Consider the following 15,774-nt stretch of genomic DNA (forward strand, 5'->3'; position numbering starts at 1 on the left):
AAGACAATGTATGAATAAACACGTATCTTTACTTAATCACATAAGAGAACAGCCAAGAGAAAGCTGCTACACCACAGAAAGACTTCTGCCATGTCCAGGACATTCTATCCAGTTGTTGAAAGTGGTGGAGACAGCAAATCATGCAGAGAACATTCACCTGGGCTGAATGTCCCTTTGTTTGTCTTCAGGTGACAATTTCTGAAATCTGTGCTATGCTATATATTGCTGAGCATGCATGTAATAACAGAGTGACAAGATATAATTTTTGCCTGCAACAGTTCTTCCTCTGCATCTGTAGACTGGGCTGCAAATTCACCTTGCGCTGCTGTTTTCATTCAAACTAATCTTGCTACCTTTAGAGTCATGAACAGGAGGGCCAAAGAGTTACACCACCATATCAGCCACCCCCTTTGGACACCCAGGGGCAGAAGAAAGAGGCAAGATGTCAAAGTGACTATAACCCTCAACTGGGAAGGGCAAAGAGAAATGCTGACTCCAGTTCAAATATTCAGTACAGAAATACACCAGGATTGTACCACACTGTGAGACTGCGACAGACACATCTGCTAACCACATATCCCCCGAGTCACTGTATCAGCTTTGCAGTTTAAGCATGACAAGAATGAGAACTATTCCCAGGCTCTGCCACGGATTTCCTTTTGTGATGCTGAGTAATGGACAGAAGCATCAGTGTCCTGATTCCTCATCCACAAGATTAGGATTTATCCATCTACCCACATTAGAAAGAGGGTCTTAGGCAAGTGCTCCATCATCCCAAGCTGCTGCATAGTTTGAAGCAATTTTTATATATCTTTCTTCACCAAGTGTAGCATGACATGCTGCATCAATGAAGGCAGAGTATGCCAGGTATCTGTTCAAAAACTGTCCAGACACACATGATCTCGAAGATCATGGTGCTTTTCAGACTATGTGAGCCAAAAACTAACCCCCCTAAACCTGTTTCGGTGAGTGCAGGAAGGCACAAGCAAGCTGTGGTCAGTATAGGCTCATCTGCAGTCACTGCAGCCGGTTTGGCAGCTTTTAGCGTGTTTGCAGTAAGGTCCAGCAGGCATTACCTAGGAATGGATTTCTAGAAAAACACAACATCAAAGAAAGCAAAAAGGTGTGAAGGAGCTTGGGCAAAGAGGGAATTTGAAGCTTGTTTTCAGCAGAAGAGATTTTTATTATTTGTACACATGAAAAGAATGTTTTTCATGTAACATGATGCTCTCCCAGAAGTGTAGCATAATTTCAAGCAAGTTTTCCACTAGCAAGACAGGAAACCTACAGACACAAATCACTTCTCTTCAGTACTTTCTCTGCAAAATCACGTCTCTCATAGACATATTTTTTCAGCACATATTGCAGATTATCATATTTTAGACATGTCAGATAGAACTGAGAATCAAGGGAACTGAACAGTGCTGCCCCACCCAGTGGAAATCCTAGCTTTTTTTTTCCCTTGTGAAATTCTCTGTTGCTAAAGGCTTTCTGAAAATTAAGTCTTGCATTTCAAATCTACCTGTTTCTCCATATTCTTCATGCTAGTTACTGCTGTGGGGCTGTGAGTCAACATCTCACAACTCAATACTTTAAACCTTGTATAACACTGCCCATGTTAACCCCCTGGGTATACAGGGGTACTTACCCCATTGAAAGCAAGAAAACACAATCAGACAAGGATTCCTTTGCTCCACACCCAAAAAAAGGTCTATGCAAAGGACCCATGAGCTCCCCCTTTTCCATGCTCAGCCTCTCCCATGCATCCCAGCACGCTTACCATCTTCTCCAATGACTGAACAATGAACCTGCTCCATATCTGTGACTGCTTTTAATGCCATCACTTGCCTGCTGCACATGACACCCTACAGATATGTGCAAGCTGCAACAGATGGCAGTCCCCAAAGGCATCCTGCCAATCCAGACCACTGACTTTCCTCTTCTCCGATGTCCTCTCCTTGCACTGGGATCACTGCCCTCTATACTGAATGCTGAGGGAAAACTGTCATTATTTAATCCATGAAGCATGAGCAGCTGGATAGCTTTTCTCCATTCCTCGAATAAGTCTGTGATTATCTGACTCCAATATGACCTTCATATCACCTTTTTTCCCCGGCCACTTCACAAGGTGAATTGGCAATATAAGAACTCCTCAAGAAAATACACTGCTGATAAGTGTGCAGTATTCCTTTCCTAAACCCCAACACTTAAAAATCCCTTAGGATAGTCTGCTGGAATTCTGACACGGTGTTATCTTTTAAAGGAAGCTTTGCTGAAATGTAAATCAGATCAGCAAAAGAGATGAAGGCAGGTTCATTAACAGATAATATTAATACAGAACATTTGCTGCTTCTGTATCTGAGCTCAGACTTGCCTGTGGTTCAGCAAGATGCAATTGTTCAGCCAGTCCTCTCCTGTTTCAAAGTGCCTAGCTGTATTTTGGCACACATGGAAACAGCCCCACACAGTCACCCTGTGCTGTTATTTAAATGCAGCCTGTGATGTGCCCTTTCTGTCAAGTCTGTATGTTCCTTTCTGGCTGGACACTCTTCCTTCTTCAGCACCTCACTGTGTGTGAATACTAAGATGCTCCAACCCTCTCACCTCTGCTTCCCTCCTGCAGACCCAGCTGCATTCCAGTCACGCACCTCCTACCCACTCTCTGTCATTACCTCTCTCCATGCATGAAAGCCTCTCCTTTTTCCTACTTACTAATGTAAGAGCATCTCAAAAATGCCTTCACTTTCTCTCTTCTGTAATGCACAGCATTTCCTCTGCCAGCTACCAGTACATTTCTGCTTCAGGGCATAACCCCTTAGCCAACTGGTAGATGATTCTCACCTCACTCCACACATTCCCACTTTCCAACTACATTTATGCCTCTGTCCTACTGGAGCTGTTCTAAACAGAGTTAGCAAGTGCTACACACCATACACAAAAGTGTGATCTCCCTCCTGTCTCCCCTCCCTGCTGCATGCTCCCAGCACTGCAGCACTTGTGTGCCAGCCTAGGTATGCCAGAGAAAGGCAGCAGGAGTTGCTGAAGGATTAAGAATGCCCCTCATGGATGGCTGCTCATTAGCAGGGATGAGAACCTAACAGTGAGAAAGTTACTGCAGCACTGGAGGGTTTTCCCTCATTGACAGCAAGCTGACACTTTTCATAACCATTATAGTGCATTAAAGAGAAACAAACAAGTTTTATATTTTCTCCATCTGCCTCCTGTCCTAATGAATCCAGCTCTGCTATTTATAGGATGCAATTTGTCTGAATTATTATAAATTTCCTTCCAGTGTTGCGTGGAGACCTCACACATTTTTCCACGAAGTGCTTCAAGCATGTTCCTGGGAAGCACAGCTGGTCTCACCTCCATTAAGCACCTGCTTCTCTTCAAAACTGATATCCCTTAATTTCAAGATCATCTTAATTATTTTTTCAGGTAATGTTACTTTTATGCACTATATGGCTAACTGCTTATATCCATTTTTAAAATGGAAATGAGAAAAGAGGGTCATTAGTGATAGGCAATACATCAAACAAGGAAAACATCCACTGTTCTTCTTTTTCTTTAAAGAGCTGCTTTAATTATAGCCCAGATTCAGCACTGCCCTTATAAAGACAATTTTCCTGGAATAAATGAGTCTGTTCTATCAGTTATGGATTTGTGCTGAGTTGCAATCTACACTGTTTCCTCCTGGAAAAGCACAGAGATAAGTCACTTATTGCTTTTTTTCATTGCAGAAAGCAAAGTAAACAAGTTCACTATATTAGCTTTCGCCTTTCAGAGATCCAGAGAAGTGCCTGGAACACTGATGTCACTGTGAGCGTCAGATGTTTTGCAGTACCTAAGCATTCCCCCAGCTAACAGCACAGATGTGTCACAGAGGAACATCTTCCATGCTGGAGTCATCTTCTCCAACACGCTGCAGCCTCATCGTCATGAGAAACAGGAAGATGAGCTTCTTTGCAGCAGAGGTGCTCAAAATTGGCAAATGGATTAGTTCTGTGTGCAGCTCACACTACCAGGAGGTGGCAAGTGGATTATCTTTTATTTGCCCACAGAACAGTGAGAGCACAGACAGCAATTTCAATCCCATATGGAAAACACCTGAGGAATTAGCTGGGGCTGATTAGCCATCTCCATCCCTTCAACCCTCAGTCCTCGTGCTGAGAATGATGCAGCAGTTCCTGGATTATCTCCTCCACAAAACTATTTGCTTTCATCTTGGCAATGCTCATCTTGTGCCTATACTTAGCTACATTCTGGCAATAACATAAGATACTGCACCAGGTGCCTATCTCTGATACATCCGCTTAATCCCAAATTCAGACAACTCTCTCTGGAGCAAGGCTGCCAAATCTATTCCCCTTCACCACCCATTCCATTTAGGATTTATTCCCCTCCTACAGGCATGGGAAATTATACACATGTGGATACTGGTCAGATGAGAGATCTACTGCTGCAGCAGAAATACGCTACCTCATTTTCTACCCACACAAAAACTCTGGGTTGCTGCTCAAAACAACTGGCAAATTTCATAAGAAGCTGGAAGGATGCTGGCAACACCACAGAAAAAACCCAAACAACCTCTAATTCTAGGGGGGGGGATCACTAAAATGAACTGATAGCTACTCATTCTTGCAGTGTGCATAGGCAGGGGAATGCTAATGTTTTGCTTCCCACTTACTGCACTTTGGTTCCCAGCGCGGAGAAGATGCAGCACCACCTGCACTGCTTTTGGGATGACACTGCACCAAGGGATGCACTCCAGGCACACAGCACCGAGTGGGGCTGGCCAAGAGTGAAAGCTCAGGGACTGTCCTGCTCACCCTGAGCTGCACTGGCCAACTCCAGCGCGACGTGACAGCACTGGGCAGATGGAGTGAGAGGAACCTGGACTGCACCTTCCCCGCAAGGTCACTCACTACACACTGTGCAGAGTCAGAAAGCAGCTCCCTGAGCAACTAGGAAGCTGTGAAGCAACAGAAAAAAAAAAGGGAAAAAAAGAGTAAAGAATCTTGTCGGTAAAAGAAATGAACAATTAGATTGTGCACAGAAGAAAAGCACGGCAGCCCTTGGACTCCTGCCCTCTGCCGACAGCCAGCCGGCACCTTCTTCCTCACAGCCCGTGCAGTTCATTGTTTGCAAGTTGTACACCACAGCTCAGAACTATTTGCTGCAGAAATGTTTTCAGAACCTGAAAGCAGCAGATCAGTTCAGCAGTTCAAGCCTCCCCTTGCAGAATGCCTCAGCCCACAGCAGGCTACACTACATGGAAAGCCTCCAGAAGGCTGGAGGCAGCTGGTTACTTGTGTAAAAACAGTAATCAGACCCCCAAAAATCCCAACCCATCAGCTCCATTCCATCTGTATGCTGTGCCTCAGCACCCAGTGCTCAAAGCAGCTTGAATGCCAACATAAACTTGCAAGATTCTTCTAACTGGAAGGCTTAACAGTGGTGAGAACACAGCCAGCTCCAAAGAGCCAAACGCTTGGCATCGCTGGCGGAGAATGCAGCTCGATACAGATCCATGCAGAATACTGAGTGTCACACAGCTGAGGCACAGCAAACTCTGCAGTGAACGAAGACAAAATAATAGGTGGAAAGTTCTGCATGGTCCCTGTGGCTTTCACTTCAAGGTATGGTACAAGTCAGGACAGGTACTGCGCTTACTGCAGAGACTCAATCATGAATGCAGCATCCACCACTGAGCAGGAGCTCTGAAGACAGACAGAACAGTCTTTGAATAGTATTGAAAAGAACAACCAGAAGAATATGGGACACGCGAGACTCAAATCAGGCTTGAGGGAATGCTTAAGAAGAGTTTTTCTATTTAGAAAATGAACACCACAGTGTGTGACCTTTCCAACTAATCTACTAAGTCACACACAAGTTCTAAAATGATGTAAACTCTTCCCAGCTTACCACATATTCCCACTAGGACAGCAGCAACGGCAGGCTACTTAAAGAGGGAAGCAAGCAATCCCCCATCCCAAAGGATGTAACAGGAACGTTACCAGCGCTACCAAGCCTGGAGGTACGCAAAAAAACAACAGAGGGAGCTAGGCTGACTGCAGGGAAGGCAGAGAGGCAGCAAAGAAAGGAAATGGGAGGGCAAGGCAGTGCAGGAGAAACAAGGATGCCTGGGAGAGCAAACTGTCTTTTGTTATTTCTATTATTCTTTACATTTCCCAAGCTCTACAAGCTGTCAACAGAGTACCTTCTCTTACAGAGTGTGCTTTGTAAAAGGTTGGTTATATTCTGCTCCATAGTCAAAGAATATGCAATTCAACAAAGTGGCTCAATTAAACACTACCCATTTTGACCTTGTGTGAGTTCCAGCACTTCTGTTTTCTGTGAGCACACATTTTAAAGCTAATACAGTTTTCCCTTTCAAAGGACCTGCAAGCAGTGTTTCTCCCAACAGTGTCTGACTGCCCAATACAAAGTCTTTTTTCAAGCATCTGCAGCTAAGTCTCTTGGCAACTAGAGATGTTCTGTTAACAAGCTTCTCTCCTCACTAATCAGTAGCAAAGGCTCTGGAGGACCAATACTTAATAAGGACCCGAAAGCTGCTGCAGATAACTGGAGCACTACCCAAGCTACTAGTTCAAAAGGGGAAATGCTGTCCCACAGGGCTGTGACTGAAGGGCAGGGAATCCCTGGCAGCCAGGCTGATGCAGGGATGGGAGAGCTGCTGAAGGTCTGCACCCACAGCGAGAGGAGGCACGTGGGTGAACTGCAGCACATTTAAGCATTTGTAGGTCACCTTTGGCAATGGTTTTTGTTTGGTTTTGAGAAGCACCATTGTTACAAGCAACAATGCTTTGGATCAGAGTTAACATTAAGCCCTTTGGCTGAATTACTAAAATGGAGAGTTCATGTAAATAGCTTCCTTTACCCCAGTCCCAGAAGACTGGCATCTGACCTTGGAGACTATGTACAGTCCATGAAATGTTAACACTTGCTCTCTCAACAGCTTCTCTGATCCATAGTTATTTTTATTTACTTCACAGGGATAACTGAATGCATTGTCTTTTAAAGGGAACAGGACAATCATGTTATTCCAAAAGCAAATCTGTTTTGAAATGCAATTTGTATCTAAGAATCAAATATTAAATAACATTCTCTCCCTCTCTCATGCACACAGAACACACACTGGAGTCTCTGCTTTGTGAGCTACATATCAAACACAATCCATTTGGAAGTACAGGTTCCCCTTTTCCCACTGCCAGCCTACCATGGTGTTTGCAAGCTCCCAGAATGCAGCCCAGGCCCTGCATCACCACTGCAACATCTCAGAGTGGGACCTGGTTCAAAATCCTGTCTCACATACGTAAGCAAGTATGAAACTAATTTTCAAAGGTCTGCCAGCTCTGCAGGGTTTCACAGCGTGACACTGCCAGCCCTGCAAGGGCACAGCACTCCTGGCAGCTCAGGCACACCCGAGACTCTGTGCTAGGGGTGAACACTCTCTTGCCTGAAAAAATGCTGTGTCTAGGGTAGTCTTTCTTACTGGTTGTGCCTTACTCTTGTCTCAACCACTACAGTGTCTTAAGACAAAAGACTGATTAGGCTTATCAGGCTGGTGATCTCACTGACAGCAGATCAATAAGCCAGGAGAGCAGCAATGACCCTAGATGTGGGCAGTCTTGCCTGCTCCCTCCCGGGAAGCTCTCTTCTCCCTCCAGGAAGCTTTCTGGTTGGACTCACACCTCTGACAGCTGATACCAAAGGGAGCTGGGCACATCGAGAATGTGAATTGCACTAGGGACTTCTTAAACAGACAGCAATTTGGCCCATACATACAAGATCAATACCAAGTGTGTCATTGATCATGTTGTTTCCCTGGGAGGGAAAACCTGAATTTCCAGATGCTGTCTGCTACATCACAGGAATATAAGAACAGTGACAAGGTCAAACATCCATGCTTATTCTTTCAGATCTCAGTCCTGCTGCTGCTTCAGCTGACCATGGGTGCTTCTGACACGTCTGCTCCTGTCTCTGTGAGGGTCCAGAATTACATGACTGACTGGTTTTCTTTCTCCTCTCTGAAAGGACCCAGATGGTAGTGCTTGGTGACCACTCACATGCCCCGAGGGGCATCTCCTTGTGTGTGTGTCATCAAACAGCTCTATTTTGTCACTCCTCCTTTTCAGCAACACAGAGCAATTGCAAGGACTGCACAATCCATGCCAGAAACGAGAACACTGCCCAGCCCACCTGGCTTGTCTGGCTCCTGGTGCTAGGGCCAGTGACACCAGCAGAAAACGCGGAAGCTCAGGAAGGTGCTACCTTCTGTTCTCAGAGCTGCAAGCACAAGCCAGGAACACATGGGGATGCCACAATAATCCAAACCCATAGCACTCCCAGAGATCACTCCCTAATTTCAACTCTGGAAAGACTCAGTAATGAGCTGACACTACAGAAAGCCTCATCTGGTACAAGCAGGTGTGAAACGGATCTCTCTTGTTAATGGTGAAAGGTTTTAAATGGAGGAATCTCAAGGCTGGAACATGCTTACTCTCTGCCTTGGTAGGGCTTGAATCCATGGCTTTTTGGAGCATATTGCAAGCCTTTTCCATTTAGCTAAGCTTTCCCAAAGGAACAAAAGAAACAGAAAGATGGCTGGCAAAGCTAATGAGGATTGAGAACTTGAGGAAAATTATTACTTTTTGTATTATATAAACAAACGTGTTTTAACAACTGTGCATTCATGTATTCATGCCAGAACATGTGTGTCTTCAGGGACTTTTCCTTAAACTGAGAAAACCAAAACCAGGCAAAAATGTTATCCCTGCAGCCCCCACCTACAGCTCCGTGTAGCACAGCACTGCTGTCTGATCACAGCTGCCACGTGATGCAGCTGAACAGACCCCACATCTGAGACAGACTCTTCACTGCCACTACTAGTGCTGATGCCTAACTGTCCAGCCCAGGTTTGAGCTTAGTGTGTAAGATGTGCTTATCAAAGAGAGAAATAATGAGTGATTCCCTAAAGAAAAGCCCATAAAAAATAAATTAGAATTACACCACAACTATGTCCAGTAAGAAAATACAATGTGTTGCTGCTGGTATCTTACCAGTAAGTCCAAGAGCCTTGTAACACAAAAATGTCTCAGAACTAGAATCAACACTGAAAAACAACATCACTGTTAAGAGACTCCTTCCTTTAACTTGTGGCTGCCTGAACCTACCATTTTCTTTCCTTTGGTCTTCTGTGTGTGTTTAACCAAGGATCATGTGTTCCAAATTGCCCTTTTTTTGGCCTCAAGCCCCTGTAAAACTCAGCTTTGCAGTTCCAGATGCCAATCAGCTGCTCTGACTCCAGGAAGCTAACGAGCTCTTAGCTTCCTCCTGGCTCAGTAGTGGAAACCTCTGCAGAGTAGAGTTTACTGCAAAAGGAATCAGGCATTGGTCCTTGGCTCCAGATGCCACTTAAGTATATTTATTTTATTAAAAAACTTCTGACACTATTATTCAGAACTGTTTCAGATATTGAACAGCTTTATAAACTTTCTGTTGTAAATCCCCAGCAAGTAGGGAAGGACAACAAAGGCAAGAAACTCTACAGCATGTCAAACTGAAAACACCTACAGAGTAATACTTACTTAGTTGAAATACCCACACACTCTCAGACATTAAATACTGAGTTATGCAAGAAAGGTGAAAAAGGCACAGAAAATGCCTTCTTACCTTTACAGGCCTCCTGCCTCCAAGAAAGTGAATGAAATGCACTGGATCACAAGGCTGGGTATAGTGCCACCAAGTGCCCTCCCCTCCTGTATGACAGGCTGGACACAGTAGGCCGGTAAATCCAAGCTTGTAAGGGGCTGTGGAGTTGAAGAGAGGCCACAGCACTCTATAGTGCAAAGCTGTAAGGTCCAGCATCAGGTGGGAACCAGCAGTCAGACTGAAGAGTCTGCACTTACCTACCTGCACGGTGGTACCGCAGAGCTGGCAGCTACGGAGAGGCAACAGCAGCAGCTCTGGCAGCCAGGCTGGGGCCAGGGGCTGACTGCACCAAGTGACCAGTGCTTTGCCTGGATGCAGCAGCCACACTCCTCCAGACCTCCATGGATGCTGTTTCTCTCCACCAGGCCTGTGCTGAGCCAGGGTGTGGGAGGACCCACAGCATCTTCTGCAGTCAGCCCTTCTCTGCTCTTAGGTGCTGGGGTGCTGTACTAAAACCAAGGCAAACCCAAATTCCCCATCACTCGGGAATTTATAGAAACAGGATTGTTTTGTCAGGTGTGGGACTATGGGGGTTTCCACTGACTGCACTTCAAAACACTCCTGCTGCTGAGGGACCTTCTGCTCTGCTTTGGAAGCCCACACGGTCCTGACAGACGTTCGCATGGAGCAGCGGCGAGTGCTGCTTAGAGCTGCGACAGACAAGGATCGACAGACAGCATTTCCACTCGGGCTGGCACCTGTCAGGTTCTCCCCTTCGCAGCCTGTCTGAGCTTTATCTTCAGTGCCAAGGGAAAAACAGCTTCAAGAAAAAACCCCAAATCTTTTGGAGCTCACACACACTGAACTGTGCTTAGAAACCAATTTGAAAGCTCCTTTCTGGGTTACTCATGCTTCACCAAGTCTTCTTATACTTCCACTTCTCATCATGATTTTTATATAAAGTCTCATAAATGGTCACAAGCCATTACACAGGTATTTGGTTATTCATATCAATCCAGCTGCTTGTTAGAGGTCTGTCTACTCAAGGCAGTGAAGTGCTGCAGAGCTCCACAGCTTGAATTCCTCAAATAAGAAGGAAGAATAAATCTGTATTCTCCAGTGGATCCATCCTCACAGAAACATCAAACATCTCAAAATACATCCCAGCCTGAAGGAAATACTGGGATATAAACAACTAATCTTTTTGGGGGTCAAAGATCAGAATCCAAGCCGAGCAGGTCCATTCTCTGCTGCAGAAATGAGAGGTCAGTAGTTCCTACTCACTGGGACTGCGACCGAAGCCTGTTTGGTTCATTACAAGCAGAGTCCTGCAATCTTGCCTTTATAAGCAACTGCCATATGGAAAGACTCCCTCATGTTAATAAATAATTTATTATACTTCAACCCAAACACTTCCTCCAGTCCTGCCTGCGTCCTGAAATTGCTAATTAGTTCCTGCTCCGGCTTCCGAAGTCAAAAGTGTGTTTCAGTTCCTCTCTCCATGTCATGAAAGCTGCCTCATACACCCAAAGGCAGCCCAGTGCCTCTAATCTGTCTCAATTACAGTCACTATGCTGCTGTCAGGCAAGTATCTCCCGAGCACCCAAGAAAAAGAATTTGATGTTTTCAATGTCAAATAAACTTCAGGCCAGAGTGAAGCAGCAGGAACAGAATGTTTTCTTCAACTTCTCTAACAAAAAGTGAACCTTGCAACCCAGTTTTTTTATGGTACAGCGTTTGGTTACTCAATTCTCATGGATTTCAGTGTAAGGTAGAAACCTTAATGCCTCCAAGAACAGAAATTTTGCACCCATCCTCAAAGCACCATATCCAGGCAGGGACTACAGAGGATGGGAGGCAAGAAAAGATGCTGCTGCTCCTCCCTCATTTGAATTGGGACACACTGGGACACACCACATCGAAGGTGTGGAATGAACAGGTACTCTGCTCCTTCCTGCCAACCATTCTCTGCAGCTTCTTGGAAAACCAGGGAAGTTTCTACTAAATGTAAATCTGCCTGCAGCTTGGTGCACTGCCTGAATGTTGGATAATCAGAGGCAGAACAGACACAAAACCAGTTCTGCCCATAGAATCATAGGTTTCTTGGAAACACAGATCTTGCTATAAAATTTAAATTTGGAGCAGAATGGGAAATAAGACAACATGATCTGGAGAGAAGTAGCTCCCTGAAGCCTTAGCTGGCCAAACACACACACATTTCACAACCACAAATAAATCTATTTGCAAGTTAAAAAGAAAAGGAAAAGAAAAGAGATTGGGGCCCCAGCATGTAGCAATGAATGCGATACTTAGCTGAAATGAATAGAGGGAGCACAGAGACATTTTTCAAGAGGCAAAGGGGAACATTACACAGCATCCAAGTGCAGTGTGGCCCCATCTTCACCATCCTACAGCAATGGCCTGCATTCACAAACCACCAGAAAATCATATGAGAAATTTTACAACAAAGCCACAGCAGCCACTACCTCAAAGCAACTCTGACAGCTTCTTTGAGACCACTTCATCGCTGTGAAAATAGTGAAAAGATCCCTAACCCAATAGCCACTTTGTCTAGGACAGTTTTCAATGTCAATGCAGCTTTCTTATGGTAATATTATGCAATTAAAAATTGAGCTTAAAACTACCCATGTAAAAGATTCTAAGCAAAAGCTGACATTTACTGTGGAGGTTGTTCATGCCTATAGAAAACTCTGAAAAGGTCAGTATAAATGTAAATAAGGTGAGATACTTCCTCAAGAGTATTGAAATTTCCATCATGTTACAGCCTATACCCATTTCCAGTCATTCATACATGCAAGGCATTGTTATGAATGCCCTGATGGCTTCTATGAGCCATCTGAGTCCAGAGCTGCATCTAGAAATAGGTCTCTGACTGCAGAGAGAGGAGTAGCACCAGATTTGAAGTGTTTCAGGGCAGCTGGGATCCAGCCACTCAGCAAACTGCCAATATAGTTTAATGCTGACGGGTTTTGTCTCAGCATTGCTTTCAGCAAGGAGATGTGTCAGGTTTGCAAGGGATGTGCTTGTTAGATTTGGGCAGTTCTGCAAGGTTTTGCTTCATAGTTAAATTCTAAGTCACACATGCCTTTACCAATCCTTAAATTCTGGACACCAGCACTATCCTGCTGTCTCTCCTGGAAGCAGCGCTCATGTAATTGAGTAAATGGGATTAGGTATCACGCTCCTAACACCCTCAGCTTCTCATTCCTTGAGAAACTCCAAACACACTGCAATGCACCGAACACCTCAGTCATCCTGCCCATTTCTCATCACTCCTCTCACACACCTGCAGGTTGCCTTGTGTGCTCCACAGTGATCTCCGGCACATTTCACGACTCAGTGCACAAAGTATCCCAAAAGGGGAGTGGGAAACCTCCATCCGCAAGGAATGCACACTTCCAGCTTCCTAGGTGTTTAAAGGTCACTGGGGACACTCCAGTTAAGGCAGATCCTTTCTCTAGACCTTATTCTTGTCCCCCACACTTTGAATGAGTCGTTGGAGATGTTTTTCTTGCTCATCACTTTTAAGCTCTCATCAGGACAAGATGCAATTATATGCTCAATCATGATTACAGATTCGCAGGTTGTGATTTTAGAGGTCTCAAAACAAAACTCATTAAATATTCTTTCTGGCTTTGGATGAGAAGGACAAGAACCAGCAACATTTCCAAATGGAGTGGGCTTGCTACCTGGCTTCTTAGCATCAATGAGCAAGGAAGATGCTGTTTTAGGAATCAGAAAACCTCCTCTCTATTCCCAGCTCTGCCACTGAAATATTGGGCAACTGCACAACTCACTTCAGCAGGCTGTATATAAGAGAACACAAACTTGCTCTGTGTCCTACAAAAGCACCAGTATTTTCAGTAAAGAGATGACAAGGCATGCAAAACGTGACTGAAGTGGACATGAGGTGGAAGGACACCTCTTTGCACAGCCTCCTTCCAACTCAGCCTGAATCAAGGACTATTCCTGCACAGACCAGTAACATTTCATGCTATTACAAACTTCGAATTTTCCCTATGATCAAGACACAGAAAATTCAGGGCTGAAACTAATGATCTGTGAGGCTGAAATGAAAATGCTCTCCTTTCTACCACATACTGATCAACATTCACACTGACCACCTGAAAACACCTGGGTCAGCAATCAAGCTCTCAGTGGGTTCAGAGCAACCAGCAGTTGGACTGACATTGCTTTCTAAGCCATGCAGAGGTAAGATTCCCCCCACCTCCAGTTGACAGGTAAATTTAAGTGACTGCTTTACCATGTAAAATGCCTGACTCTCAGTTCAAGGTCATTTTTCTTCAATCCACAGTCAGAGGTACATAGCACATTAAGTCATATCATTCCCCTGTCATGCTGGAGAAGGGGGGAGCTGTTAAGGCTGTGCAGAGCACTCGGGGTTATAGAAATAAATATGGCTTTATATAGCAGCGTTCACATTTGAGCTACCTCAGAGTGGTTTACAAAGTAATGAGTCAGATAATAGGGCTGCAGCAGCTGTGCAGGTACATGCACTAGAAATTAATGCTGAGAAAACAGAAGTCTTAAATTTTTTATTCTCTTTATTTGCTCTGCTGCAAAACATGACTGCAGCTTCAGTCTGACTAATGAGCATCAGTGGCTTCTGCAATTCAGAATGCACAGGTTATCTGACATTCCAGTTTATTTTAATGTTCAGATTAACCCCATGATTAAAGCTCTCCATTAAACATAATAAATACTCTTCAAGCAAAAGTGGAAAAGAAATGCAGGTACCTCCCTGTCCTGGCTGCACTATAAGGAAGGCCTCTCTGCCTGATCTCTAGTACCTCAACTTGCAGTTAGTTCAGAATCATACAACTGTTTAATTCTCATCCCCTTTTCTCTCCTCCATCATTAGCTGTTAGAAGCAGACCCTCACAGGCTGGTTAATCGAGGTTGTGAGGACTCCATGGTTTACTGTGCTGGCACCAGAGAAAGCACTTGCTATAAGTCAAAATGTATTTGTCTTTGGAAAAAGCCTTATCTTGGGGGGCAACCTGATACACACCAATTAAGATGCATTTTACATACATTCTCCTTTCTCAGTTTCCATGAGCAAATAGACTCTCTCATTCTTCTTCTCTGAGTCACCTAACCAGCTGTCATGGAGTAAGTTATTTTGGAAAAATGTGCTGGGTTTATGTAGACATACTTTTTCTGGCTGACTTTGTAATCAGTTAAAAAGAGTCACACAGAACAACTAGGTTGAAAGAGAGTGTAGGAGGTCACCTGGGCCAGCTACTGCTGAGAGTCAATGCCAAATTTAGACCAAGTTATTTAAGCTTTTGTCCAGTCAGGTCTTGAAATCAGTCAGTGATAGAGAACCCTTCAAAACCCCTCTGAGGAACCTGCTCCAATGCCTAATTACAGGGCATTAGCCTGCAGTTCTGTGGGCAGAAGAACACCAGATGGGACAGACAGACGCTTTCAGTAAGACTTGAGAGATGAGTGTCTAATGTCGAGTTAGACCAAGTTATTTAAGCTTTTGTCCAGTCAGGTCTTGAAATCAGTCAGTGATAGAGAACCCTTCAAAACCCCTCTGAGGAACCTGCTCCAATGCCTAATTACAGGGCATTAGCCTGCAGTTCTGTGGGCAGAAGAACACCAGATGGGACAGACAGACGCTTTCAGTAAGACTTGAGAGATGAGTGTCTAATGTCGAGTTTTGAAAGCACCAGAGTCACACAGGGCTCCGAGAAAGCTATCCACCTTCCTGCTACTCCTAAAGGCACAGCCTTCAGGACACTCACCCAGAGCTGTAACTACCTCCTTTACTTATGCTCAAACTATTTCTGGAAATCTGGCAAGGGATTTAAATCAACATTACACCATTTTTCTGCCTCAGCTGTTCTGAAACTTTCTGCTGTTCTCTTAACTTGTCAAGCAGCTTTGTCAGCACAACTTTGCTGCGGTACTTTTGATGGACACTAGAGACAACCGTAACTTTGTGCAACAAGGTTCTTGTAATTGATTTTGACATGAAATTTCATCTCTAAATTCTGGCAGAAGCTGGGTTCCTCTTCCTTGTGCTTCATGGTGATACTGGCTAAGGAG

General features: G+C 44.6%; 1 protein-coding gene across 1 annotated transcript in view; it reads right to left on the reverse strand.

The window, feature by feature from the left end:
- The window catches only part of ARVCF (armadillo repeat gene deleted in velocardiofacial syndrome), a gene marked incomplete at its 5' end in the record, with an annotated part of 82,155 nt that overhangs the window by 16,199 nt on the left and 50,182 nt on the right, over positions 1 to 15,774 (reverse strand). The gene's annotated exons all lie outside the window — the stretch shown is intronic.

The sequence above is a fragment of the Acanthisitta chloris genome, unplaced genomic scaffold (assembly GCF_000695815.1).
Source record: "Acanthisitta chloris isolate BGI_N310 unplaced genomic scaffold, ASM69581v1 scaffold19475, whole genome shotgun sequence".
NCBI classification, from domain to species: Eukaryota; Metazoa; Chordata; class Aves; order Passeriformes; family Acanthisittidae; genus Acanthisitta; species Acanthisitta chloris.